This window comes from Apodemus sylvaticus, chromosome 2 (genome assembly GCF_947179515.1).
Source record: "Apodemus sylvaticus chromosome 2, mApoSyl1.1, whole genome shotgun sequence".
Taxonomy (NCBI): domain Eukaryota; kingdom Metazoa; phylum Chordata; class Mammalia; order Rodentia; family Muridae; genus Apodemus; species Apodemus sylvaticus.
Window position 1 is genome coordinate 73,540,480 of NC_067473.1, and position 26,522 is coordinate 73,567,001.

Genomic DNA, 26,522 nt, shown 5'->3' on the forward strand with positions numbered 1-26,522 from the left:
GCTGACAAACTATCGTGTGGTCTCTATTCCTGGTACCGTCAGGGGATTGGAGGGCGAGTTCAGCCTGGTCCTGAGCAGCAGCTCTGGTGGGCCCACCATACATTCATCACAGTGCTTGCTGTGGCTTGAGTAAGTCACTCTCCATCGCTGCCCCAGTTTCTTCAACTGTAGTAGGACGGGATTGACTCTGAAGTCTGAAGAGCTCCTGTCTTAGATATGCGTGTCCCCGGTCATATCCTTCAGCCCAGTGGGATTCCATCATGACACAGACTTCTGGAGCATTGAAGCTATCCTCCTCTGGACAGCAGTTTTGCTGAACTATAATTTATATAGGAAGAAACTCTACCTGTGCCCTCTGTCTGTGTGTGTGTGTGTGTGTGTGTGTGTAATTTTTAAGACATGGTCTCCCTGTGTCACCCTGGCTGATCTGGAACTCACTACATAGACCAGGATGGCCTTAACCTCCACAGAAATCCACCTCCTCTGTGTACTGAGTACTTGGATTACTGGTGTGGGGCACCACACCCAGTCTGAAATTCTTGCAATTTAACGTTAAACTTTAAAGACTTTAGAAGGAAGTAATTAGAGTTATACAAACATCACCTCCATCCAGGTTTAGAATTTCCATTGTTTTCTGCTCACTGACAATCAACCTCTCCTACTGCTAGCCTCCCCAGCAAGCACTAATCTTGCTTTTCATCTCAATAGAATTTTCCTTTCTGAATATTTCATGTAAAGGCCTGGCCTCTTGCAGTTAACCTGACAGTTCTGAGGTTCACAGACATTATACCATGGGACAGTGGTCCATTCCCTTTACTGCTAATTAGTAACCATTGCAAGGTTTGACTGTAGAATGCCTGTGATCTGCTTGTTGATAGACATTCCTGACAGCTTGCCTGTCTATTTGCTAGTTGATAGACATTCCTGTTGTTGCTGCTTTTTCTGTTTTGCATGAAGTTATTATGAACATCTTTGCACGAGTCTTTTATAACCTCACTTATAACCTCACTTATAACCCCAGAACTGGAAGTACAGAGATAGTATATCTATTGTTGGCCACTCAATCTTGCAGAAAAGCCAGCTCTAGGTTCAGTGAGAGACCCTGTTTAGTTCCCGTTTTACCACTGTGAACACACATCATGACCAAGGCAACACTTATAAGGACAGCATTTAATTGGGGCTGGCTGACAGGTTCAAAGGTTCAGTCCATTATCATCAAGGTGGCAGCTTGGCAGCGGCCAGGCAGGCACGGAGTAGGAGAAGCTGAGAGTTCTGTATCTCCATCCGAAGAACTAGGAGAAGACTGGCTCTCATGTGGTTAGGAGGAAGGTCTCATTGTCCATCTCCACAGTGACGCACTTCCTCCAACAAGGCCACACCTACTAATAGCGCTACCCCTGGGGTAATCATATTCAAACCACCACAGACTCTGTTGTGATCATAAAAAGAGAAAGAGGTTCAGAGAATGTGGTATATGGTGGTGTGGGGAAACGGGTGCCCCAGCAGGCCCATGCCCAGGTACCCCTTCCCCTGAGGAACCAGACACACATAGGCATAGAATAGAGTTTATTCAGGGCATGGGAGGGGAGTTAAGGTGGTAGTAGAGGCAGAGAAAGGCAGAGAGAGGGAGAGTAGAGAAGCAGAGGCTGGCCATGACCATGTGGAGAGGGGGGGAAGGGAGGAGAGCCCAAGAGGGGGCAAGAAAGAAGCTGAGAGTGAGAGAGGGAAGAGAGATAAGAAGTAAGAGAGAGCCGGGCGGTGGTGGCGCACGCCTGTAATCCCAGCACTCTGGGAGGCAGAGGCAGGCGGATTTCTGAGTTCGAGGCCAGCCTGGTCTACAGAGTGAGTTCCAGGACAGCCAGGACTACACAGAGAAACCCTGTCTTGAAAAAAAAAAAAAAAAAAAAAAAGAAGTAAGAGAGAGGAGGAGGGGCTGAGCAACCCTTTTTATAGTGGGCCAGGCCTACCTGGCTATTGCCAGGTAATTGTGGGGTGGAGCTTGGACAGAACCCTAACAGACTCTGTCTCAAAATCTAAGGTATTTGCTGTCTAAAGACAGCCTATAAAGAGATAAACCTGCACCTCTCTCTCTCTCTCTCTCTCTCTCTCTCTCTCTCTCTCTCTCACACACACACACACACACAGTAAACCCCAGCGTGACGGCCGGACTTGTAATCAGCAGCACTTGGGCTCAGTGAGAGACCCTGTCTCAAAATTCAAAGTATAGGGTATGTAGAATTATCATTTATCCTTTAGGGAGCCCTGCAAGGATAAACTTGGAACTTTGGTTTTTTAAAAATCATAGAAATATTGTAAGAATGTGTTTTTGTTTTAATCCCAGTTGTGGGGACAAGAGACTGCTTCAGACTGTCCACAGAGGCTGTGATTTGCCTGGTGCTCTCCCAGAGACACAGTTTTGCCAGCTGCAGATAATGTCTGCAATTGTGTGACTTTTAGAATTCTGGGACCTTTTCAGAGGGTTTCTAGTATAGAAACACTAGAGGCCTGATAGGTTGGCTGGTGGTTTTTGCGGGGGTGGGGTGTGTGTGGTGATTGAGGTTTGTTAGTAGTCCTGCTCAAAGAAGAAACCAGAAGAAAGAAATTAGATTCAAGAATCTGTCTCTCCTCTCTATTCTTTCTCTCCTATCTAATGTTTGGGGGTGAAACTGGAGGGAGGGACAAAAAGGCGGGAAAAAGAAGAACCACAAAGTAGCAAAGAACAACTATAGAGGCACCTGCACAGATGTGTATCTCCACTCCCTGTGCCCCCAGCCAGCATGATGACCCAGCCTGTAATCAGCACTCAAGAGGCTAGGCAGGAGAATAAGGCCAGCCTAGGCTAACAGGTGACATGCTGTGATGTTGATCTGTTTTATTTTGTTTCTAAGAAACAAAGAAAGATATGCATGTTAAAAGTATTGTTCTTCTTGATTAACCTTGTTGACCTGCAGACCTGTGTGCTGGCTGGAGTGGACCCAAGTCCTAGCAGGACTCTCCAGGCTGGACTACATTTCCCGTGAGCCTCTCTGCCTCTGCGAAGCGGCAGCTGTAAAAAGCTGCGCTAGTACGACACTAGTCCAGCTCACCACAACCTGAGCCAACTACTCCGCTACTGCCTCCCGCAGTAGGAGAGGTTAGTTTGCTGCCGTGCGTCTTCTTAGCGAGGCATCTCGGCTCGGAGCGGGCCGCGGTGGATTTGGAACAGGGTCGGAGGGAGAGGATCTGCAAGTCCGCCAGAGCCAGGCCATGGAGCTCGGGGAGTCGGGGAAGGTAGGACGGGAAAGGCACCGGGCAACTCTCCCTTCTGTAGCGCATCCCAGTCAGAGGTGGCGGATGAGCTAGTCTTACAGGGTTAGCACCTGCCTAGTCTAAGAAGCACTTACTCCTCCAGGTCTAAGCATCCCACCGCACTCCCCTCCCTTGGGTCATCCACCCCCTGTTTGTGGAGGCTCTACCGGTGGTCCCTGGGTGGGGGCTCGCCAAACATGGTGATGCCAAAGTGCTTCTGGTTTCCCTTCCTTGGTTTTTGGAGTTTTGAAGATTCCTTGCCTATAAGACGCCAGTGGGTCCTAAAGGGTGGGCAACTGAGAAATGGTGTAATTGCCAGATGCTGCTTGGTTCCTTCTTCCCAGGATGGGACTGAGAGGGGAAAAAAGGCTTCTGGCATTTTCTTGCACACTTCTAATTTCTAGTTTACTTCATGAAGAATGGGGACATGGTTTAGAAACACACTCCACAAACTTGCTTCAAGGCTAGGCAAGAAGAGACTTTGAGATGGGAGATGAGGTAGGGGAGAAAGTGGCCCAGAGCTGAGGAGAGGGCCTTGCTTGACAGAGTTGCTAGCTTATGGGACACTGGCAGAGAGCCAGGCAGCGTCTTTGGATTAAGGTCTTTGGCAGTGTTTTTTGTAGCCAGTTCTTTTGTGTAGAGCCAGGAGTGCCGAGGGTCAGACTCTGGGCCTTAGATGGAATAGACACATGGGAAGGAACCTGATTCCACAGAGAACTCCCCCCCCCCACCCCCGTGGTTCCCGCCTGAGTACCTTGGCGACCTGGGAAGGCTGGCCTACAAGAGAGGGAAGGCAAGGAGGAGGAAGTCTGGTGCGGTGACCTTATCTGGAAAGGTCCACCTAGAGAAGCAGTTGTTTTTGTTTTGTGTAAGCAGTTGTTTTGTTTGTGTTTGTTTTTGTTTTGTGTAAGCGTCTCTCCCACCCTCCCTTCCCCCCCAACACCCCTTCCCTGTCCACTAGCTACAGAGATTTTTCAGATCTAGCAGTCTGCAGAATATCTGGGTAAAGCTCAACTGTCAAGCTCAACTGGACCCGAAGGAATGAGAGCTGTTTGGCAGCCTGTATTAACACACACAGGCACACACCAAAAGGAATGTCGGTTTCTCTAGGGTAATATCTTCAGATTGATTTAGATTGAACCTGAATTCAGATGGGGAATGGGGCAGGGAATATTTGAATTAGTGATTTAAGGTTGACGTTCAAGCTCTTCTGCTCAGTGGTAGTCTTCCTAAACCTGACAAGGAAAGAGAGCAATGCAGATATCTTGGAGGAATCGAAGGAATTCAACATTTTTCTTCAGGTCCAACCACTAACTGAAAAACCTCAAATCTCAGAAATTTCTCTCTTGCTTCTAGTCTGGGCCTGGCTGGAGTATCTCAAACCTCAGAGCCCACCCCAGTCACACACTCCCTCTAACAAGGCTACACCTACCCCAACAAGGCCACACCTTCTAAGAGTGCCACTTCCTTTGAGCCTGTGGGGGCCATTTTCATTCAAACCATGGGAGGAAGGAACGGAGTGAAAGCTACTGGCAGTAAAGATTCATTGCAAACCAGTAAAGAGACAGAGGTCTGGGTAGGATAGGAACTCAGGCTGCTGTGCGGTAGGGAGAGGGATGGGAGGAGGAACGGCTGGGGGGGGGGGGTAAGGTGGAGAGAAGGGGGTTTTGGTGCTGAACAGAGGGACCTGCTACAATAGGATACTCAGACACACTTTGCATCCTACATCAGTAGGGTATTTCTCTTCTTCAAGGCAGATTTGACCTTTTATACTACAGAAGCAGAAGGATTTTGCCATATGTAGCTTAAAAGAGGGTGTCAGGTATTTGTGGATCAGTGCCAGGTATTTGTGGGTCACTCTGCCTGAAAAGACCCTTTGTTCCTCATTCAGTTTCTGCCTGGTTGTGCTGCTCAGGGCATAGGATCTTAGCCTTCATCTTGGCACTTTCGCAACCCGCAGAAGCAACAAGAAAAGACAGCCTTGTGTCCCTGGTCACAAGAGTTGAGATTTTCCTTTGCTGGTTGGTTTGTTTTCGAGCTAGGCTCTCACTGTGTTTGCAGGCTGCCCTTGATCTCGTCCTGCCGCACTCTCCCTACTGCTGGGCAGGTGCGCTCTACTGTATTTTCTGGTCACAGACTTTTTTTTTTTTTTTTTTTTTTTATAAAAACTTGCACCTGTAGGAATCGACTGCGCTTTGGTCCTGGTGTGCAGCATTTATCCCGGGATCTACCTTCCTTCTGATCAGATTCTTTCCCACTTCTCCACACGAATCCCCCAGGCCGTTTTTTGCATGTGCCTCATTTCTGTCTGGTGGCTTCCTTGCTGTAGTAGCCTTTGCAGACGCCTTTGGTAGACTCAATGCTCAAAGACACAGAGGCTTATTTTAAGAGACTGTTTTGCAGTATCATTCCACTCCTCTGTATTATTATGCTGTGAGCGTGTATGTGGGTGAATCAGAGAGTAGCCTGCAAGAGTCAGTACTCTTCTACTGTTTGGCTTCCGGAGCTAACTCAGGGCATCAGGTTTTGATGCAGGTGTCTTTACCTGCTGAGACATTTTGCTGGCACCCATGACTGCTTTTAAAACTGTTCAGGTTTTACATATTTGTAGACAAAACTTTGGTAAGTCATATACCAAATAATAGTAATTCTATTTCAATGATGAGAATGATATAAAACTTTTTTGTTCTGGGGCTTGGAGAAATGGTTCAGCAATTAAGGACGCTGTTGCTCTTGAAGAGGATTCAAGTTCAGACCCCAGCACCTATATGGTGGATCACAACGATCTGTAACTCCAGTTCCAGGGGATCTAAGACCCTCTTCTGACTTCCCGGACACTAGGCATCATTGGTATACATACATGCGTGCAGGTAAAATACTCATATACACAAATATTGTAAACAAATATTTAATTTTTAAAATGAGGAGCAATTAAGAAAGACACCTGACATCGATTTCTGGGCTACAAACTTACACATAAGTGTGTGCACATACACAATGTAAAAATATAGATTTCCTAGGTCAGCCTCATAAAGAAGACGCCGATTGAGTTCAGTGACTGGGACATCCTAGTGTTTTTCCACTGTGATTTGCACTATTTGTGATTTGCAAGAGAGATTGGTTGCAGGTTGTACATGTATATTGATAATGCATCCTACCCTGACTCACATTGGTAAATCCATAGCGTAGGAGCTCTGACTGCTGGTGTAGAAGATAAGTCTCACAGGAACTTGACACTTAGCAGGGTTTTTTCCTCTCAGGTTCCTGTGATCTTTGATGACATCACCCTGTACTTGCTGCAGGAAGAATGGATGCTGCTGGGTAAGCCAGGATTCTGGTGTCTCTACCACCACTGCCAGTCTAGATCAGTGTCCCCTGTCTTATCTGGGCCAGGACATCCTGGAGAATTGTTTTTTTTGCAATTCTTTGGCTTCTCTGGGTCACTTTGCAATCTGCTCAAGCCCAGTCCTTTTCTCTCTTTAAGTTGGGGAATGCCGGGCTGCCGAGTGCTTTGAGCTGTTCTCCCCCCCCCCCCCCCCGCAGGGTGGGAAACAGACTGTGGATGTGGATCCCCCAGGACCCTGCAGGGACACAGTGGTGGCCAGAGCATTGGTTTTGCAAACCTCATCTCTCTCCAGCTCCACACATTGATACTCAAGTGCTTTCGACCTCTGAGGCTGTGATTTTTTTCTTAAGACAGTTTATTAAGATGAAATGAACCCACCCAGAAACTTTGTACAAACGTAGGTATTTTTCATCTCTTCTGCTTTAATTTTTAAATACACTTTCCTCTGCTTTTGTGCCAGGGACAGAAGTGATTATGTTTAAAATGTTTGTGCACACATATGTTCTATTCTAGATTGAGTATCCATAATCCAAAAGTTTACAATCTGAAATACTCCAAACTCTGAAACTTGCACTCACAGGTTTTTGATTTTTGGAGTATTTTACATTAGGGTGCTCTACTAGTAAAGTGCAAATACTTTAAAAGCTGAAAATTTCCAAAATCGAATGGTCTCATATAGCTCAGGCTGGCCTCAGATTCCCTAAATAGCCAAGAATGACCTTGAATTTCAGATCTTCCTGCATCTACCCCCTCAGGTACTGGGGCTGAACTCAGAGCCCTGTCCTTTCTGGGCAAGCACCCGGTCCCCTGAACTACACCCCTGGTCCTCCTGGCCCTGAGCCTTCTTGATTACCTTGTGTTTGTAGACTGCCGCTCAATGACTGTTGCTCATGCCTTGCTCATTCCATGGAGGGCGGATGAGGGAGCTGTGACCTCAGTGTTGTGTGGGAGGTGGGATTGCAGCTAGGCTGGGCCCTGTCTCCATGCCTGCTAAATACAGAGGCAAACCACCGAGTCCCTGAAGCTTCAGATTGTAGGCTCCCAGGCCAGCTTTGGCTCACGGTGGGAGTTCTGTTCCACTTTGTTGTTTCAGCTTGTACTGTTTTAGTTTGGATTCTTTAGTGTGTTTAAGTTGCCAACCTTGAGCCACAGGGAGTTTTCATGGATACATACAGCTCTCCGGCAGCCCTTGGCAGGTGGCACTATGTGCCACATAGCTGCCTTTTATTATATGTGCATGTATGTAATTATAGCATGTGTGCGCCAGGGGCCCACAGAGGGCAGAAGAGGGTGTTAGATCCCCGGGAAACGGAGCTAGAGATGGTTGCAAGCTGCCGTGTCAGTGCTAGGAGCTGGTGATCTTAACCACCGAGCCATCTCTCTGGCCCTGTGAACTGACGGCTTAATATCATTTTAGCTTTGCCTGTGCCCCTTGGTTTTGCCTGCTCCCCATTCTCTTAGGGGTTTTATAGCAGAGTGTCTAAACCACTAAGCCAGACCACTTGGTTGTTTCTTTCTTACATCACCCACAGCTTCACAGCACTGAGGCTGTCCCAGGCAGACCCCTCCCTCTCTGTGTCAGGACTTGGGGCGAAGCCCACATGGTCCTTCTGTATTCCCAGCTCAGGACCAACTGCTGCCAGTCCTGAGCTGGTCCATGACTTTGGGCAAGCGACCAAGTCGTGGCTGGGCAGCATCGGGGGCCAGGGGAGTCTGCTGAGCCATCATCCTGGTGAGTGGTGAGTGGTGAGTGGAGCGTCTGCGGAGAGGCCTCGGTGGTCCCTTCTGACAAGCAGGGCGGGAGCGGGGAAGGCCGAGCTCCTGTCTCCTGTTCTCCACCAAGCCAGGAGGAACGCTACCCTTGCCTGCCCTTGTACGCTGCCCTCTCAACCACTTCCTGTGAGTTTTGCCCTTTAGCATGTGTTTGTTTACACTGGAAATTCTAAGGGGGTGTGACTGTCTTACCTCCTGCTTTATTTTCAGTGCCCAGAACAGTGCCTGGACACAGCAGTAGTAAAATTGTCACCAAGTGAATGAGAAAACAAACGAGCAGCTGTTTGCTAAGTCCTAGGGTTGGCATCTGTGTTTTAGGAGACGACAGAGTTAACGCCGTTCCTCTTGTGGGAATACAGGGAGTCGCCCCATGTTAGTCAGATCCACAGACTTTGCTCTCTCTGGTGGTTTCCTCAGATAGACCACAGGCATCTTTGGACTGCCATGATTGCAAAGAAACACAGAGTCCCATTTGTCTCCCCTTGTGTGGCTCTTCATTTTGGTTGTAACGGCTATAAATAGCTTTGTGTTCAGTCTTGTAGACTGAACAAAAATCCTGAGGCCTGGGCCACTGAGCACTGAAATTTAGGTTGGTGCCTAAGAAGCGGCGTCAGGGGTTAAAATTGTCTAGTTCATTTCCTGTTTAGAAAGAAAGTCCAGTTTGGTTTGAAGGAGGAAAGTCTTGATGAGGGCATGACAGTTTGGACCTTTGAAGGTTAAGGTGTAACAGAGGGAGCTGAGCCCTGAGCGTCACCTGCATCCCCAGACCGGACTGCAGCAGCCCCGCTCACGTGCAGTGCATACCTCCTTATCCACCATGCCTTTCCTTAGTTTCAGATAACTGCCTGTCCACCACAGTTAATATAAACAGGAAGGTATTTTGAAGAAGAGAAACCATATTTCCATAACTTTAATCACAATATTATTGTTCTGTTTTGTTATTTTATTTGTTTACTATGTCTAATTTATAAATGAAGCCTTATCACTTTTACGTATAGATGGGGTCTGGACCTCTGCCAGGGTCTTGGAACACAGCCCTGAAGACAAGGGGGGCTGCTGTACCCGGAGGGGCTTCGCAGTTTACCAAATGCTATCCACCCCAGGGTCATCCTATGTCCAGGGATAGGTGGCTGTCTTGCCTGATGGTACTTGAGCAGAGTGCCGGCCCCTCCGCCAGGCCCGCCCCAGAGGGAAGTTGCTATAGAGTGACAGTGCTGTCCTGTTCTGTGATCTCTCCAAACCCTGTGTTTCCTTGCCCTTGGAGCTTTATCCTGCGTCAGCTGTGAGCCTAGGACAGAGCTGCTATCAGAGGTGGCCTTGATCAAAGTGCAGTGACGGCCATTTGATCCAGTGTATCTACTCTTTAACTTTTTTTTTGAAAGAAAACATTTTGTAAAAGCACAGCTGTTTGATTTCTCTCTGGATTAGGCAAGATGTGTGTGAGGAGGCTGAGACAGGCAAAAAGTCAAGAATTCAATTATAATATAATATTATATTATGTTATAGTATTCTTTAGAGTATGTAGAGAGGAAGTGGTGTTATTTTAGACTGAGTGTGTCCTTCTACCTTCTGTATACCTGATGGCTCTCAGCCATAGGATTTCTAATTTTATTTTTCTCTTTCCTCAAAAAGAAAAACCCATGTGAACTTTATGGAAGAACTAGATATGCAGGGTTCCACCGGAGAGAAAGGACAGTATCTGCCACCCCAAAAGAAAGCCTGCCACGCTCCCTTCAGTGCAGAGAGCAGCACAACGGAGGAAGACTGGGAAGGAGGAAACAAGAAACCCCCAAATCCCCGCTCTATCAGGAAGTCGTGGTTTACAAAGTTTCTGTGGCTGATCATGAACGAGGAACAGACAACTCTGTTTTGTGCTGTCTGCCGAGCATACCCATCTGTCAGGGACAGAAGGTCACAATTAATAGAAGGCTACATGGGACCATTCGAGGTGGAAACTCTCAAATACCATGTCAAGAGCAAGGCCCACATATTCTGTGTCAATGCCCTGGCCGCCAAGGACCCCGTCTGGGCAGCCCACCTTCAGAGTCTCAGGGAGAGTCCTGCAGATGCTGTGGCCAGCCATGAACACCTCCTCACTGCAGACGATCCCACACTCTACCTGCCAGGGCCTCTGGGAGACTTTGATGATCTAGATGAGCTCCCGTCTAGCCCAAGAGCCGAACCCAAGGACGCTTCAGGGAGTGGCGCCATCCCTGCATTGTATTCAGACTGCGAGTCGGATCTGAGGCAAAAAGAAATCGGCAGTGGCACCCTCAGTCTTCCAGGAGCAGCACGTTATTTAAGGACAGTATTGATTTCTGCATCCAGGTAACACGTTTATTGATCGTGGTGCTGTAGAGAGGGAGGGGTGCATACTAAAAGTGACATAAAACACAAGATGATGGTGGAAAAAAATAGTAGCAGTACTCCGCTCTGACATTCTGTGGTCACCAGAGCTCACGCTGTGCTTTTATAATTTTTGATATTGTATTTATTTTTTATGTAAATGAATTTCTGCCTACTTGTGTTTGTGCATCACGTGTGCAGTACCTGTGGAAGCCAGAAGAGGGCATGAGATGCCCTGGAACTGGAGTCATAAACATTAGGAGCTGCCATTGTGAGTGCTGGGGCCGAACCAGCGTCCTGTGGGGGAGCAGCAAGGGCTCCTAACCAGGGAGTGTGTCTCCAGCCCCTGCTCGCAGGGCTTTAATGCACTAGGTGTTGCTTTAAGTGCTGTACAGGTATCAAGTCATTTAATTGGGACAGATGCTGGATTATCTTCTGTTTTACAGACAGAAAAGCCCAATCCTAACTTCTCATAGAAAGAAAGGCAATCTTTATCCAAAAACTCAAGAAATGGTCCACCATCAAAAACTGAGCACAGGGCACGCTGTGATAGTCCATATCTTTAACTTTTCTTTTCAAGACAGGATTTCTCTCTGTAGCATTGGCTATCCAGGCTGGCCGCCAGCTCACAGAGATCTGCCTGCCTCTACCTCCCGAGTGCCAGGATTAAAGGTATGTGTCACCCACCTGGTTTATATTTAAGTTTTGAATGTCGAAGGTTTTTCATGAGTGATGAGCTGGGCCTAAGGTTTGGTAAAGTCACCATGGTTGGAGAAACCTAGCTCAGGAAGAAGCAACTTCCTGGAGTCCAAAATCCGTAAACCGTTATGGCCGGCGCTGGCCTCCAGCCCTGTACCTTCTCCATTGGCACAGGTCTGCTGGACCCCAGTGGATGAGAATGCTCTCCCTCCACGTCTGCCTCATTACCCGGAGAGTTGGTAGCTAAGGACCCGTTCACTGGAGTCTTTGAGTGACTCGGATCTTCTCGAGCTCTCAGCCATCGCCAGCACGTAGGATTTAACAGTGAACCGTTGGTGATCGGGGTCGGTCAGTGGGTAGCTCAGCTGTCCCGCAGACAGTGCTGTAGGGAGCCTTCTACCCTGGTCCAGGTTTCCCAGAATCCAGAGGAAGAGCAAGGCTTCTCTTCATGTTCTTCTTGCTTTTCAGTGTTAGGTAATAATAAGAGGTCTGATCTTCAGAGCCTCAGGACTCTGGGAGTGTGGTGTGGGTAAAGCCCTCCCTAGTTATAAGCATCTCTAGCTCTTTTTTAACGGCTGCTTCCTTCACATCTAATTGGGGGTATCATGGTGACAGGCAGTCCCCTCTGCAGCCACAGTGGGTATAAGGTGACCTTGGGACTCCAGGTGGCCATGTGCAGTCAGAGATGCTGTTCTCCTGTGAGTTTTTCTGTTTCTTGAAGATCCTTAGATTTGACTGAGTCAGTTTGGTTTAAGCACTATCTGGAGCTTGTGGATTCGATGACTTTCAGCAAGGGATTCATTCCTGAGCCTCTAGGGGGGCTTTCCAGGAGAAAGGTGTCTTCAGAAGGCTGAGAAGGCCTCGTGTCTCACTCCTACAGTGGGCTGAGCAGTGCTGATCTGTGTTTCAGGAGCCTCCTGACAAGGAGTGGCGCCCGGGGAGCTCCCTGCCACATTCGAGGACTTGGCCGCTGTGCATTTCCCCCGGGTGGGTGGAACCTGCTAGACCACCAGCAGGAACTCTACGGAGCAGACGAACTATTGGTTTCCTGGGGTAAGGCTCTCCTCGGGCTTTTGTACTCTGCGGTCATCGGTCAGGGCCTCAGGGCAGCCGTGGCCGGCTCCCATTTTTGCCCTTTCCTTATGGGTAGAGAATGAGCCTGTCTTCTGCCCCGCAGAACACTGCCTGCTTGGGTCACTGTACTCCATCACCTCTTCACTCTTCCTCCTGTCCGTGTGTCCCTAAGTCTTCTACTCCCATTCTCTGCCTATCAGCCGTATGCTGGGGTCCAGTGCCTTTGAGGGAAACTGAAAGAGCTGAGTTCCATAAGAGGTCTGGACGAGCGCCCTGGGGCTCCTGGCTACTGGTGCAGGACAGGTCTGGGTGTGGGAGAGAGGAGTCCAGAAGCCTTCAGAGAAGGGTTACAAGGCACATACATCCAGGTGCTGGATGGAGGAAGGCACATGGACAGGACAGAGCATGTGAATGGCATGAGCAGAGCCTGAAGACACATGGACCACGTGACATGGGATGTTCCTACTTCACCTCAGTGGCCGCAGGTCTTCCATCTCTTCCAGCCAGCCTGGGTGTTAATGTCAGAAGGCCTGGCCCTCAGAGTTCTGAGGGTTATCAGAGCTGTACGGACGTCTCCTGCATCTGTTTCTACTTCTTCACTTTGCATCACTGTGGCAGACATGCCAGCTGATGGGGAGAGAGCTGTTGTGTTCTAGAGCTGGTGCTTCCTGATTTCACTAGTGTGCAGTGCGGCAGGAGCTGGCAGGGCAGGCCGCTGTGTGCACACAGGAACTGCAACAGCGCCTCTCATAACCTGTGCTGTGGATGGCTTCCTGATCGGCATGTTCCTTTCATTATACTGCAGCTGTCATCTGGATTGCTTTCTAACACTTTTTCCTCTTTTTTTTTTTTTTTTTAGTGTCTGAGTGTTTTGTCTGCATATGTATCTGTATATCATGTGTTTGCAGTGCTGGTAGAGACCAGAAGAGGGCGCCACACATACACACACACACACACACACACACACACACACACACACCTGGAACTGGAGTTTCAGATGGTTGTGAGCTGCCACAAGTTGTGAGTGCTGGGAATTGAACCTGGGCCCTCTAGAAGAATAGGCAGTGCTCTTAACCACTGAGCCATCTCTCTAGCTCCACTTTCTAGCATTCTTCTAGATACTTGTTTTTATCATTATTCACAGTTCCATAATTATTCTTACATTCTTGTGTGTGTGTGTGTGTGTGTGTGTGTGTGTGTGTGTGTGTGGTGCTGAAGTTTGACTCCAGGGCTTGCGTGTGCTCGGTTAACGCTCTGCCGCTGCGGTACACCCCTCCAGTTGTTTGCAGCGCTTGGATGGCTCCCTAGACATTTCAGAAGTTACTGAGCACTCATTCTCTCATGGTGACAGAGGACTTGTATTTTCCCCAGGTCTGGGTGCCTGTCAGTGTGGCACGCTTTCATAACATCAGCACCACAGCTGTACAGCTAGGCAGCAAGACAGTTTTGTTTCTTGTATCTTATCTCAGAGTAGTATGATCTACGTATGTAGGAGTGTTTCACAGTTCTCTTTTGGTAATTTTTCCCCCTCAGTTCTGGAAATAGAGGCAGTGGCTTTTCTGTGGCCTGAATGTGTACCAGGGACTGGTCCGATGCTGAAAGCTTTATGTATGTTTGATGTGATACTTAAACCAATTTTGCAAGTAGGCAGTAATATTTTCCATATGGGAACAGCCTCCAGACTGTAGTCATTTACATGGTAAATACCCAAAGCGAATCCTGCTGCTTTGAGCTGCGTGTACTAGACTCAGATAAGATCCTTACTTTGTTACAAGTTGGGCTCCTTCTCAGTGAATGGACACATTTGTGTTTATCATGTTGGTATTAAAATGATGGCACTGTGTGATGGAGTGGCACTGTTAGGAGGTGTGGCTTGGTTGCAGTCGGTGTGGCCTTGTTGGAGGAAGTGTGTCAGATGCTCAAGCCAGGCCATTGTCCCTCTCTTCCTGCGGCCTGTCCATTTGGATATAGAACTCTCAGGCACCTCTCTAGCACCATGTCTGTCTGTGTGCCGCCATGCTTCCTACCATGACACTATCAGAGCCGTAAGCCAGCCCTAATTAAATGTTCTATAAGAGTTGTAGTGATCGTGATTTCTCTTCACAGCAATAGAAACCCTAACTAAGACAATCACCGTGCTCGTTAGGGTTACTATTGCTCTGAGTTGTCTCAGGATTTCTCGTGCTAGAACAAAACACCATGACCAAAGCACCTTGGGCGGGAAGAGGGTTACTTGGCTTACATTCCCGTATTACACTTCAACAAAGGAAGTCAGGCAGGAACTCACACAGGGCAGGAACCTGGAGGCAGGAGCTGGTGCAGAGGCCATGGAGGATGTTACTGGCTTGCTTCCCCGGCTTTCTTCTAGAATCCAGTCCCAGCAGCCCAGGACGGCACCACCTGCTATAGGCTGGGCCCTCTCCCATCAAACATTAATTAAGAAAAATACCTTGCAGGCTAGCCCGTAGCCCAGGCTCATGGAGGTGGCTTCTCAACTGAGGCTCCCTCTTCTCTGGTGACTCTAGCTCTGTCACGTTAACCTAAGACCAGCCAGCACAGCTACGAGCTACATCTCCAGCCCTGGACCTGTTTGCAGACAGACATTTCAGTTTGGTGCAATCACTTTAACATTAATTTCCATCATCTTCCCCATCGAATGGCTCCGAGATTTTCAGCAGACGTAGACGTAAGTGGTAGCCACCCACTTGTCAGTCATGGGCACCTGGCCGTTCCAACAGCGCCGAGCCTACGGGGGACGGTCATCTTCTCATGGCATTTGGGATGGCACCCAGGGCCTGGCACACGCAGGGCAAGCGCTCTCCCTCTGAGTGCCAGTCACTGCCCGACTAACTCTCAGTGTGAACTGCGTCTGCTCTGCTCGCAGTGTTTCCTGCCAGTCTTTCATTTTTGGATTCATTCACTTAGAAGTGTCTTGTTTGTAACTCTGCAGAATATCTGACTGCTCCTTTATTTCCATGTTTTATGCTCTGTTTTCACACTTTGATCGTGTTTGATGAGGTCTCTCACTTCCTGCCAGAACACATCTAGAAACCTAATTTACATTTAACTGATAAGAAACTAAAATTTATCATTGGAGATGGTGGTGCATGCCTGTAATCCTAATTCCAGGACTCAGGAAGCCAAGGCAGAAGGATCAAGGGTTTGAGAGGCCAGCCTGAGACTGTGTGGAAAAAAAGAAAAGAAAAGGAGAGAGAGGGAAAGGGAGAGGAAAAGGGAGAGGGAGGAGCAGGATGGATTTTTTTCAGTAACAGTAACATCCAGGCCAACCTAAGTTGTTTTTTTGGGTTGTTTGTTTGTTTGTTTGTTTGTTTGTTTTGGGGGGAGTCTGGTTTGGTTGTTTGAGATAGTCTCATGTATATTAGGCTGGCCTCAAAATCACTGTGTAGTTGAAGATGAAGATGTGTAGTTCCAATCCTCCTGCCTCACCTCCTAGGAGCTAAGACTCTATAGGCATGCACCACCACAGCAGGCTCTTGCTGGGCTAGGGTGTGTGATGGTGTGTATAAGTAGCACTGTTTGGAGGTATAGCTGTGTTGGAGTATGTGTGTTACTGTGGGTGTGGGCTTTAAGATCCTCAACCTAGCTGCCCGGAAGCCCGTCTTCTGCTAGCAGCCTTCAGAACAAGATGCGGGACTCTCAGCTCCTCCAGCCCCACATCTTCCACACTGCCATGCTCCTGCCCTGATGATAATGGACTGAACCTCTGAACCTGTCAGCCAGCCCCAATTAAATATCAGTCTTATAAGAGTTGCCTTGGTCATGGTCCTGACTAAGGCAGGAGTGAACTCCCTGAGACTTGGGTGTGTGTGTGGGATATAGCTGTGCGGAGCTGAGTGCTCCAGTCTTTACAGCCTGCATATTGACCACTTGTGGGTCTCTATTGATTGCCATCTACTGAATGAAGAAAGAGACTCTTCTGCCGAGGGTTGAGAGATGCACGACTCTATAGGTACTTTGATAAGCCATTAGTGGGTTGTTAATATTATGTTCATGTAGTAGAATGATAGTCATCATTCTGCCACAGGGCCTGTGACCTGTTGAGCCACAGGTTCTTGGCCTCAGTAAAGGTGTCAGGTGTAGAGTCTATCTTAAGGAACTACTATTAAAAGTAATCAGAAAATAACTACTCTCGTGACATTTACCATACTATTGCACCAGTCGGCATGTCTTGCCAGGCCGTTATTGTAGTTTGCGGGGTTCATAAGTGGGTAATGTTGGTGGGGTTACCTTCCCCCCAGGAGTGTGCATAGCACTTTCTCGAAGTATGAATGTTAACCGATAGGGACAAAGCTTCTAGGTCAGTACTAGCGTGATTTCTCCATGGTCTATGACTCAGGTACGTGGCGTCTATAGCAATAGGGTCTCACTGTCAAGTTCCGGAGGATGATCAGTGTCCTTGACATGTCCTGTGGTGGTTGGGGGTTTGTGGTCTCTCACTGGCCAACTGCAAAAGAAGAAACCCTTTTGGCACTGGGTTTTTTATTTGTTAGCCTGAAGTGTCTAGTAGGAGCCTTGTTGCCCTGTTAAGAGACCCCAAATCCATTTCAACTGTTTTAGAATTATATTTTATTTATTCAGAATTTATTGTATGTGGGTGCATGTATGTGGGTGCATGCCTGCCAGTCAGAGGACAAGTTGTGGGAATCTTGTTCTCTCATTCCAGCATATAGGTCCCAGAGATTGAACTCAGGTTTTCAGGCTTGGTGGCAAGTACCTTTACGTGCTGAGCCGTCTCCTGGCGCCTCGTATTTGATGTCTTCCGCCCACATCGGCAGGCAGGGTCATTTGTAAGCAAGTGTCACAAGTGCTCACTGCTCTTCCTGGTTTAATTTTAGATGTACCTAGTGCTTCCTGCTGTGGAGGATGAAGACACTCCCCCCCATCCTCTCAGAACAGGAACAGCAAACTTTTATGGTTACATCAATGTAAGTTATTTGCCTAATTGTCTTTGTGTGTTATTTACTGCCAAGTGCTAAGTTGTGATTTGTCCTTCATTGAAGAACTTTTTTCTTATTTTTGGGGGGTAAATTTTTTTCTTTTTTGTACTTGGTCCGATTCTTCCCCAAACTCTCTCCAGTGGGGTTAAGCCCCTCCTCAGCTGTCTTTCCCTGTGGCCACACATCCTGAGGACTGTTGGATTCACTGGTTATCTGGGCGCTTTCCTCTTGGACCTTCTAAATGAGTTACCAAACTAGTTCCTTAGCCTTCCACATAGCTGTGGCCTAGCAACTCCCCTGTCACATTGTCACTCTCCTGCTTTCTGGATCTGTCCCTCCTGTGGACATTTCAGTGACACATCTTCAGGTGCCTTCCTAATAAAGGTAGATACACACTGCAGACTTGCCTCCACGGTACCCACAGGACCGAGGGATGGGTTGATGCGCGTGAGAGTCCAGATGGAAACCGTTTCCTTCACATGATTTGCGAGCCCTGCTCTGCTGTGTTTTAACTGATCCTGCTGAGAGGTCCAGTGGTCTTCTTACTCCCACATCTTTGAACGCATTTCTTCTCCTCTGAGAGCCTTTAGCATCTGTCCAGCGTCTCAGCAGTCGGAGGGCTGAGGGCTGTTCATGTCTCAGCCATGGATGACTCCCTGGCACCCTACCCAGATGCGCCCACAGCTGCCGCCCTCAGCTGCCTAGAACTCCAGCCCAGGGCACCATACACCTCTGGTCACTCGAGTACACATAGCACCACAGACGTGTGCAGAGTTAAAGCAATAATCACTGTTGAGAATCCAGTCCGTGGTACTAAGGTATCCATGATATGTCTGCAGCTGGCATCGTTACAGGTTCGTCCGTCTCTCTCTATAGCATCATAGCTGGGAAAAGCGTCCTCATGAGATTTCCGCAGATTTCTTTCATATTGTTTTCTTTTTTTCTCAAAACTCTTCTGTTAGTCAGAGACTTTCCAGACAAGACTATGTTTTATTTCTTTTTCTGTATTTTCTGCCTTTTTCCTCTAACAATTTGGTTTTGTTTTTCTTTTTCCTTTTGGAGTTTTCAGTTTTTCTTTTTTAAATATGCTAACAGCTCTTCTGTAGATCTTTGATTTTTTTTTATAAAAATGTTCTTTTTTATTAAGTTATTTATTTACTTTATATCCCAATCAGAGCTGCTCCTCCCTCCTCTCTTCCCAGCCCTCCCCCCTCTCCTCTTTGCACCCCTCCTTCCCTTTCTCCTCATGGAACAGGAGGCCTCCCCTGGATACCCACCAGCCTTGGCATAGAACGTTGCAGTAAGACTAGGGCATCTTCTTCTATTGGGGCTAGACAAGGCTGTTTGGTTTCTTTTTCTTCATTCTCTGCTTTTTTATTTCCCAATAATTCTGTGTTCTGGAATGTTCTGTGTCTGCTGTTGTTTCTGAGCCCCCTTCTTCTTTCCTGAAGCACCATCATGGCTTTGTTACCATCAGGATTAATTCTTTTCCTTTTCTTTTTTTTTTTTAAAGATTTATTTATTTATGTATATGAGTGCTCTATCTGCAGGTATGCCTTCATGACAGAAGAGGGCATCAGATCCCATTATAGCTGGTTGTGAGCCACCATGTGGTTGTTGGGAATTGACCTCAGGACCTTTGGAAGAGCAGACAGTGCTCTTAACCATTGAGCCATCTTTCCATCCCTAATTCCTTTACTTGAAGTCCTTTATTTTTAAAAATATTAATTTGGGGGCTGAAGAGAGGGCTCAGGTTTAAGAACATTTACTGCTCTTCCCGAGGACTTGGGTTTGATTCCTGGCACCCACATGGTGACCACACTGGTATAGCTCTAAAGTGCACAAGTGGCACACAGACACACATGCAGACAGGATACCCATACACATGGGTAAATGCTTTTCAGAAAGATTTATGTTTGCTTAGGTGTATGTTTGTGCATGTCTGCCATGTGTGTGTGGTACCCACAGAGATTAGAAGACGGTCGTATCTCCTGGAGCTGGACTCAGGAGCAGTTGTGGTTCCAGTGTGGGTGCTGGAAAGTGAACTTGGTCCTCTGGAGGAGCAGGAATTGCTGAGCCCTATTACAGCCCTCAGGATTAATCCTTAGCTCCTGTTGTAAGGTTCCATGTTCCCTGTTGGATCTCTAGATCTTCTAGTACTTTCCCCTGCTTGTTTTCATATAGGAGGGTTTTCTTAAGCTATTATTTTTTATGTTCATTTCTATTTAAAACAGGACCTTGTTGGGTGTGGTAGTATACTCCTTTAATCTGAGCACTCTGAGAGGCAGAGGCAGGCTGATCTTTGTAAGTTCCAGGACAGCCTAGTCTGCATATTGAATTCTAGGACATCCAGCACTATATAGAAACCCTGTTTCAAAAATGATAATGATGATGATGAGAACTAATTTTAAAAAAGCATTAGAAGCATCCAACAGGAAGCTGTGTACATGGCTGGAATCATTTAAGGGTAGGCGACACTGTAAGGTTCAGTTTTAACTTGAGTATGTCATAGAAGAAACTAAAAAAAGTCAGATACATTGGTGTTTGGAAGGAAGGGAAACATACAGACACACACAGACACACGTACGCACACAAACACACACACACACGCAGACACACACATGCAGACACACACATGCAGACACACAGACACACACAGACACACACACACACACACATGCAGTCACACACACAGACACACACACAGACATACGTACCCATACACGCAGACACACAGACACATACACACACACCATTAGGGAGCCAGGTTGGCCTTCACTGGTAATGCTGGGGAGGGCTCGTGGAGGTTAGCAACCATCTCTAGAGAGAGGCATGGTGTTCAGCTTCTCCGTTTTATATAAGGAGCACTTATTTAATGCAGTCTTGGTTCGCAGGGCTCTGAACAATGAATCCAAAGGTAATTTAATTTCTTCAAAGGGAGAAAGAAGATGGTGGCAGCGAGAGAAGCTGACAGCCAGGCCCAGGCCTCAGCTGTAGAGGCCGCCTCACACCCAGCCTCTGTGGAGACATCCACTGCACACTGCCCTCCTCCCGGCGTGTGTGAAGGAGAAGTGGACAGCCCAGGCGTGTCAGGAGCACATGCAGACCCTGTTCCATTCAGAGGCCTTGGCTTGGGCAGTTTCCCTGGTTAGTAATGGACTCCAAAGAGGTGAAGCTGCTTTGCTCGGTCCGCACAGAAAGACCAGCTCTCCACGACAAGTCGTCCCGCTTGGTCCAAGGTTACACGGGCCTTTTAAAGTGGAAACTTTAAAATACCATGAGGTCAGTAAGGCGTCCAGATTGTGCGTCAATACCATGGAGGTCAGAGATGACAGCCCTCAGCCTGCTCTCAGCCCAGAGATCTCCAGCGACCTCGCGGCTAGTATGGAGTCCTTCTTCAGGGCTGCCTCCTCCATAGCCTACCACTCCAGCTCCATGAATGACTTCAAGAAAGTCTTGCAGCAGCTCTAGAACACTGGCACCACACTCTTAGGCAAGTACTGGAACCACACCACATGTACCCAGTTCATCAAGTATATCTCTGATTCTCTGAAGAAGGAAATCCTGAGAGACATCCGGGCTCCTTGTGTGTGAGCCTGCTATTGGACAGCTGCACAAACCCCTCCAGCCAGGCCTGCGTGGGGATATACGCACGCTCCTTGAAGCAGATGGAAGTGAAGGAGTCCTACATCACCCCAGCCCCCTCCCCAGTGAGACAGTAGACGGTACTTCGAGGCCATCATTGCTGCCCTGGATGAGCTGGGCATCCCTTCTGGAAGCCTGGCTGGGTGGTGGCTCTGGGGACGGATGGGTGGGCCATGCTGAGCTGCAAGGGAGGCCTCGTGGAGAAGTCCCGGGAGGCCGTCCCTCAGCTGCTGCCGGTGCACAGTGTGGCCCACCAGCTGCACGTGGCTGTGGTGGATGCTTGTGGTGACATTGATCTGGTGAGGACGTGTGACCGGCACATCTGGACTGTCTGCAGGTTTTACCAGTCCTCGAACAAGAGGGTCAGGGAGCTGCAAGCTATCACAGCCCCGCTGGAGCAGGAGATGGCTCCTCTGAAGGACTTGAGTGCTGTCAGGTGGGTGGCCAGCAAGAGGCGTACTCTGACCCCATTGGTCGCGAGCTGGTCTGCCCCGGCTAGGCACCTCCGGAGTGTGGCCGAGTGTCGTGACCACCCTCACTGGCAAGGAATAACGCAACACAGGAAGATCTTCTTCAAGCAGTTTACTCAGGATCCCTGTACTTCTTCTTCTGACCCCGGAGAGAATCAGCCCAGCCCTTAAATACTAATAGCCAGCCAATCAGGCTTAGCCACGTGGGCATTGCTGATAGGCTGTATCCACGTGGAAGGCACAAGACTCAACAGGCTCCACCCAAATAAGGACTTGTTAATGACAGGGAGCCCGCCAGTGGGAAGGAGGAAAGTGGAAACCCGCGCCATTTTAAGGGCGCGGGAGCAAGCAGCTCCCTACAGCGGAGGCCCCGGCTAGGCACCTCCAGAGTGTGGCAGAGGCCCTGGCTAGGCATCTCCAGAGTGTGGCAGAGGCCAGGGCCCAGGTTGGGCAGAGGACCAAAGACATGCTGAAGCTGGTGAAGGGCTTCCATTTCCTCAAGCTCTGCCACCTCATTTTGGATTTTTTGAGCATCTATAAGCCCGTGTCTGAGGTCTGCTGGGAGGATCTTGTGCTGGTCACAGCTGATTTCCACCCTGGGGCATGCCTACATGGCACTGGAGAGTCTCCGGCTACGGGCAGGGCCCAGAGAAGAAGAGTTCACTGCTGGCCTCCGGGACAGGCAGCTCCACGGCATCTTCCTGAACTGAGCAGAGACTGTGGAGCAGCGGTTCCGGGCTGATGGAGAGAATGATCCAGACTGGGGCCCAGTACCTCCAGCAGAGGTTTGGTGTAGACTGGCCCGCACAGCTTAGGAACATGGAGGTGTTAGACACCGTGGCCTGGCCTAGCAGGACCCAACTGGCCTGCTTTGGGAACGGACATTCTCAGCCTTGCCAGGTACTTTGCACTTTCCCAGAGGGATACAGCGAGGAAGCGCTGCTGAGGGAGTGGGGGAGCTTGAAAGTAACTACCCAGAGCTTCCCCTTCTCTGTGCTGTGTAAGAGCGCCCTGACTCAGCACTGCCGATTCCCTCTGCTGAGCAGACTCATGACTGTGGTGGTCTGTGTGCCCATCTCCACTTCCTGCTGTGAACGGGGTTCAGGGTCACAAGCAGGATCAGGATGGATGAGAGGTCCAAACTCTCCAACGAGGTGCTCAACACACTCATGGTGACAGCAGTGAATGATGTGGAAGTTAGAGAGTATGACCCTCAGCCAGCCAGCCAGCACTGGTACCTGACCTCTTCAGGACACTGCTTCAGCCACACCTACGCCTGTGCCCAGGCACCTACCTGCTCCATGCCAGTAAGTACGCAAAATCATTAGTATGGGAATCAGAGGAGCCCCACCCCCACCCCGCCCGTGTGCCCAGTCCCACACTGAGCCAGAGTGAGCAAGTCAGCCCACAAAGAAGGGCCTGGCTACTGCGGGCTCCTCCTCCCTGTCCTCGGTCACCCCGAGACTCAAGCCCCTGCCGGTGGCCACAGGCTCAGAGGTAAGACAACAGTGGGAACAGTAGGAAGGTGAGCGGCTAGAAAAGGGCCAGGGGACAGACGCTCTGTGTCCCCTCTGCAGTGTGGAGAGGGGAAGGAGGTCTGTCATCTCCACTCTCCCCCGCAGAGCCACTTGCAGGAAGGAGCTGGAGACGAGAACTCTCCTGGAGGAGCATACAGCCCAGCTAGGGAGACCTGCCTGGTGTACAGCCTCTGGACAGTGTAAAGGACAGGCAGTTTGGGGGTATCTGCCCCAGTTCTACGTCTAGCTTCCCCTGCAGGCCAGGGTCCTGGCACTGTGATTTTCATCTAGGAATGAGTTAACAACACAGCAGTGTAACCAGCAGACATATGCTGCTAAGATAACGCCCCACTGCTGGAAATTAAGTTCAAGCGCTGGAGATGCCACACTGGGATGGTATCCTGTTCCGGGCTGGGCTGGGTTGACTTTGAGCCAGGCTGCGGGGTTTAGAGAGAAGAGAGTAGTGTGGGTCAGGGTGGCTATGAAGGAAGCGGTATAGAGAGAGAGCTGTACCATCTGGGGCTGTGGGAACCTGGGAAGCCTGAACCGGCCAGGGAGCCTGCAGTTAGCCATCAGCCTGCGGACAGGGCTCTGTCCATTCAGGGCTGAGTACTAACAGCAGAATGGGAAACATCCCTTTCCTCCAGTCCTCATGAAGACCAAGCCCACACTCCTGTGAGGGCTCTCCACACTGCAGAGGGGACACAGAGCATCTGTCCCCTGGCCCTTTTCTAGCCAGTCACCTTCCTATTGTTCTCACTATTATCTTATCTCTGAGCCTGCGGCCACTGACAGTGGGCTTGAGTCTCGGGGTGACTGAGGCTCTGCGGGAAGATTGATGGCCCAGGAACCACACACAAATGGACAAGACGTCCGTCATTGTGTCTCCTTCCCTGTGATAGCAAAGAGAGGTCTCTTTGAGTCTGCCTCCTGCACGGGGTGAGGGAGGAAAAGCTCTCCCTGGGGCTAATGAGACTGGGACCTACGAGGAAGCAAGGGAGACAGCGTATATGCTGCCGCCACCACCACCCTGCCAGGCCTCGTGGACGTTTGGGGCTCAATAGCTCTTTGCAGTGGGCCCTGCGCAGCGGGTGTTTGCAGGCCTGGCCTCTAACTCATTAATTCCTCTCTGGAATACACTGAGATGGAATGCATCTCAGTTATCACAACCAAGAGAATGTCCAGACATTTCCAGATGCCCTCCCCCAGGACAAAGCCCCCCAACTTGATCCTTTGCCCTCAGGGAAGGACCAAGCAGAGCAGGCGGGCTAGAGATGCGGGATGAGGGCTGGCCTGTCAGCTTGGTTTCGATGTTGCCTTTACCACACTTAGGTGTGGGCTGGGGAAGGCACTCCTCCATGCTCAGTGTACTTACCATTGTCTGCTCCATGGATACAGGGCTCGGGAAGCAGGGCGTGGCAGCACTTTGTAAGGAGGACTCCATGGCCCAGAAGGCATCCATCACACCATCTGGGGAGCCATGAGGTTTAGAAAAATCACATGGTGAAGGTTCCTGTGCCCTATACCATCTCAAAGACCCCATGGACCTGAAGAGGAGTGGCCTAGACAAGGCTTTGAGGCCCCCTTGAATATGGAGAGAGGCTTTCTGAAGATTTTAGGCTGTCCTGGTGTGATAACTTAGGGCCCAGAATGTGGGCAGTGACAAAGGATTGAAGCAGACATCCCGAGGGGCAAGGCCTTCAAGGTGCAGCCACGCCTTCCAGTGCAAAAGCATGCCAGAGCAGCCCTTACCTCAAGTCCATTTTGCCCGAAGAATCCTGCCATGAAGAGTTCTTCCCACATACTCTGAAGTGGCAGAGCAGGGGCGGCTGGCGGCAGGGGCACCCTAGTTCTCCACATCCCTTGCACAAGTGAGGAAAGTCATTTGACGGTGGAAATCACTGTGCTCCCAGGACCATGTCCTGCTGCAGAAGCTCCCAGGATTGGCCATTCTGAACCACTCATGCTGTAGAATCAAGGCGACCCTACTCCTCAACGCCTGCCTTTAGCGTGAAACAGTCCAACATCCTTTGTTATCAGCACAGGCTCCCAGTCTATGCCCTAAGCACACAGCCTCTGACCAAACTGCCTGCCCACCCCAGAGATTCTGCACGCAGGGAGGCGCCTCAGCATTCTGCAGACCCTACAGCTCTCCACCCCAGCACTTGGCCTTGGCATGCAGGGTACAGTTATCCTGCTCAAGAAGATCCCCATCCAGCCTAGATGCTTGTAGGAAAGGGGCAGACAGGTCTTTGGCTCCAAATCTAGGAGGTGAACCAGGCAAAAATCTCAGTCCAGGGATCTTCCAGGTCAGGGTCGAGCCATCTGCATGGCTTCAGCAAGCTTCTCTCCTCTAAAAATACCCTCAGCAAGACAGCAGCCCTGTGCAATGTAGCCATGGTTTCTGGAATGAGGTTTGGGGAGCTGAGGGGCTACCAGGTGGAGAAGCAGCCTGAGGTCACCTCCTGGTGTGGAGCAGGATATTTCCAGGCTAAGAAACACAGGGTGGTTGCCATGCATTGAGCAGGTTCCTTAGCCAAGGTGTCTTACTCAGGTTTTCCTGACCCTATGCTAGCTCGAGGCAGAGAGAAGCAATGATCGTATTTGGGCCCCGAAGGGGGAGGAGCACATGATGAGCACCCTCACCTTGCACTTGTGCTCAGGCTGGTCCTGTTTTGCTCTTAAGTGGCTGCATTTCACTGGGTGCATCTGGCTTCGCCTTAGGGGAAAACAAGGCACAGGGCATTGGGAGGAGGAGGAGGAGGAGGCACTACCCCCTTTGGCCTCAGCCCTGGGCCTCCCCTTCTTTCCTGCCTTTTAACATGCTTGACCCCCCTGCCCCTCTCCACCTGCCTGTCTCTGTGTAACCCCTGCTGCCCTGAAGTTTGCTATGCATATGGGCTGGCCTTGAACTCACAGAGATCCACCTGCCTTTGCCTCCCGGGTGCTGGGATTAAAGGCTTGCAGCACCCTGGCTCCTGTTCTCATCTTCTGTATTTCCTGGCTTGTATCCCTCCCCTCGCCTGCTGCTCCAAGGGGCCAACACTGGGCTCAGCACTTTGATTTCAGTAGCCATAGAGACTTGGGCAGCGGGGAAGCTCAGCCCTGAGCAGCTGAACACAGTAGAGCGTAGCCACCTCCAGACCTGGTACCGCCACGGGCAAGTCCTAGGGTGCTAAGTGTGGTCAGGACTGGCGTCTGTGTAGCCAGGCACAAAGATGATTGGACCAGGATGCTCTGGGCTCCTGCTTTCAAGGATGTACAAATTAGGTTTAAAAAACCCTGTCTTAACGTTTGCTATCTGAATAAAGCAGAATTTGACTTTATTGTTGTCTTTATCCTTCCTTCCTCTCTGAATCCCGAGCAAGCGGAAAGATTTTACCTGTGAGTGTGAGATGGAGACGAG

At 49.5% G+C, this 26,522-nt stretch overlaps 1 long non-coding RNA gene across 1 annotated transcript; it reads left to right on the plus strand.

The window, feature by feature from the left end:
• The first annotated feature begins 3,140 nt into the window (after positions 1-3,140).
• Positions 3,141-26,442, plus strand: LOC127678581 (uncharacterized). The gene is made up of 7 exons (XR_007976600.1): positions 3,141-3,270; positions 6,549-6,609; positions 10,040-10,735; positions 12,363-12,505; positions 17,383-17,472; positions 20,379-22,906; positions 24,515-26,442. It is a non-coding gene; the product is annotated as an uncharacterized LOC127678581 (long non-coding RNA).
• The last annotated feature ends 80 nt before the right edge of the window (positions 26,443-26,522 follow it).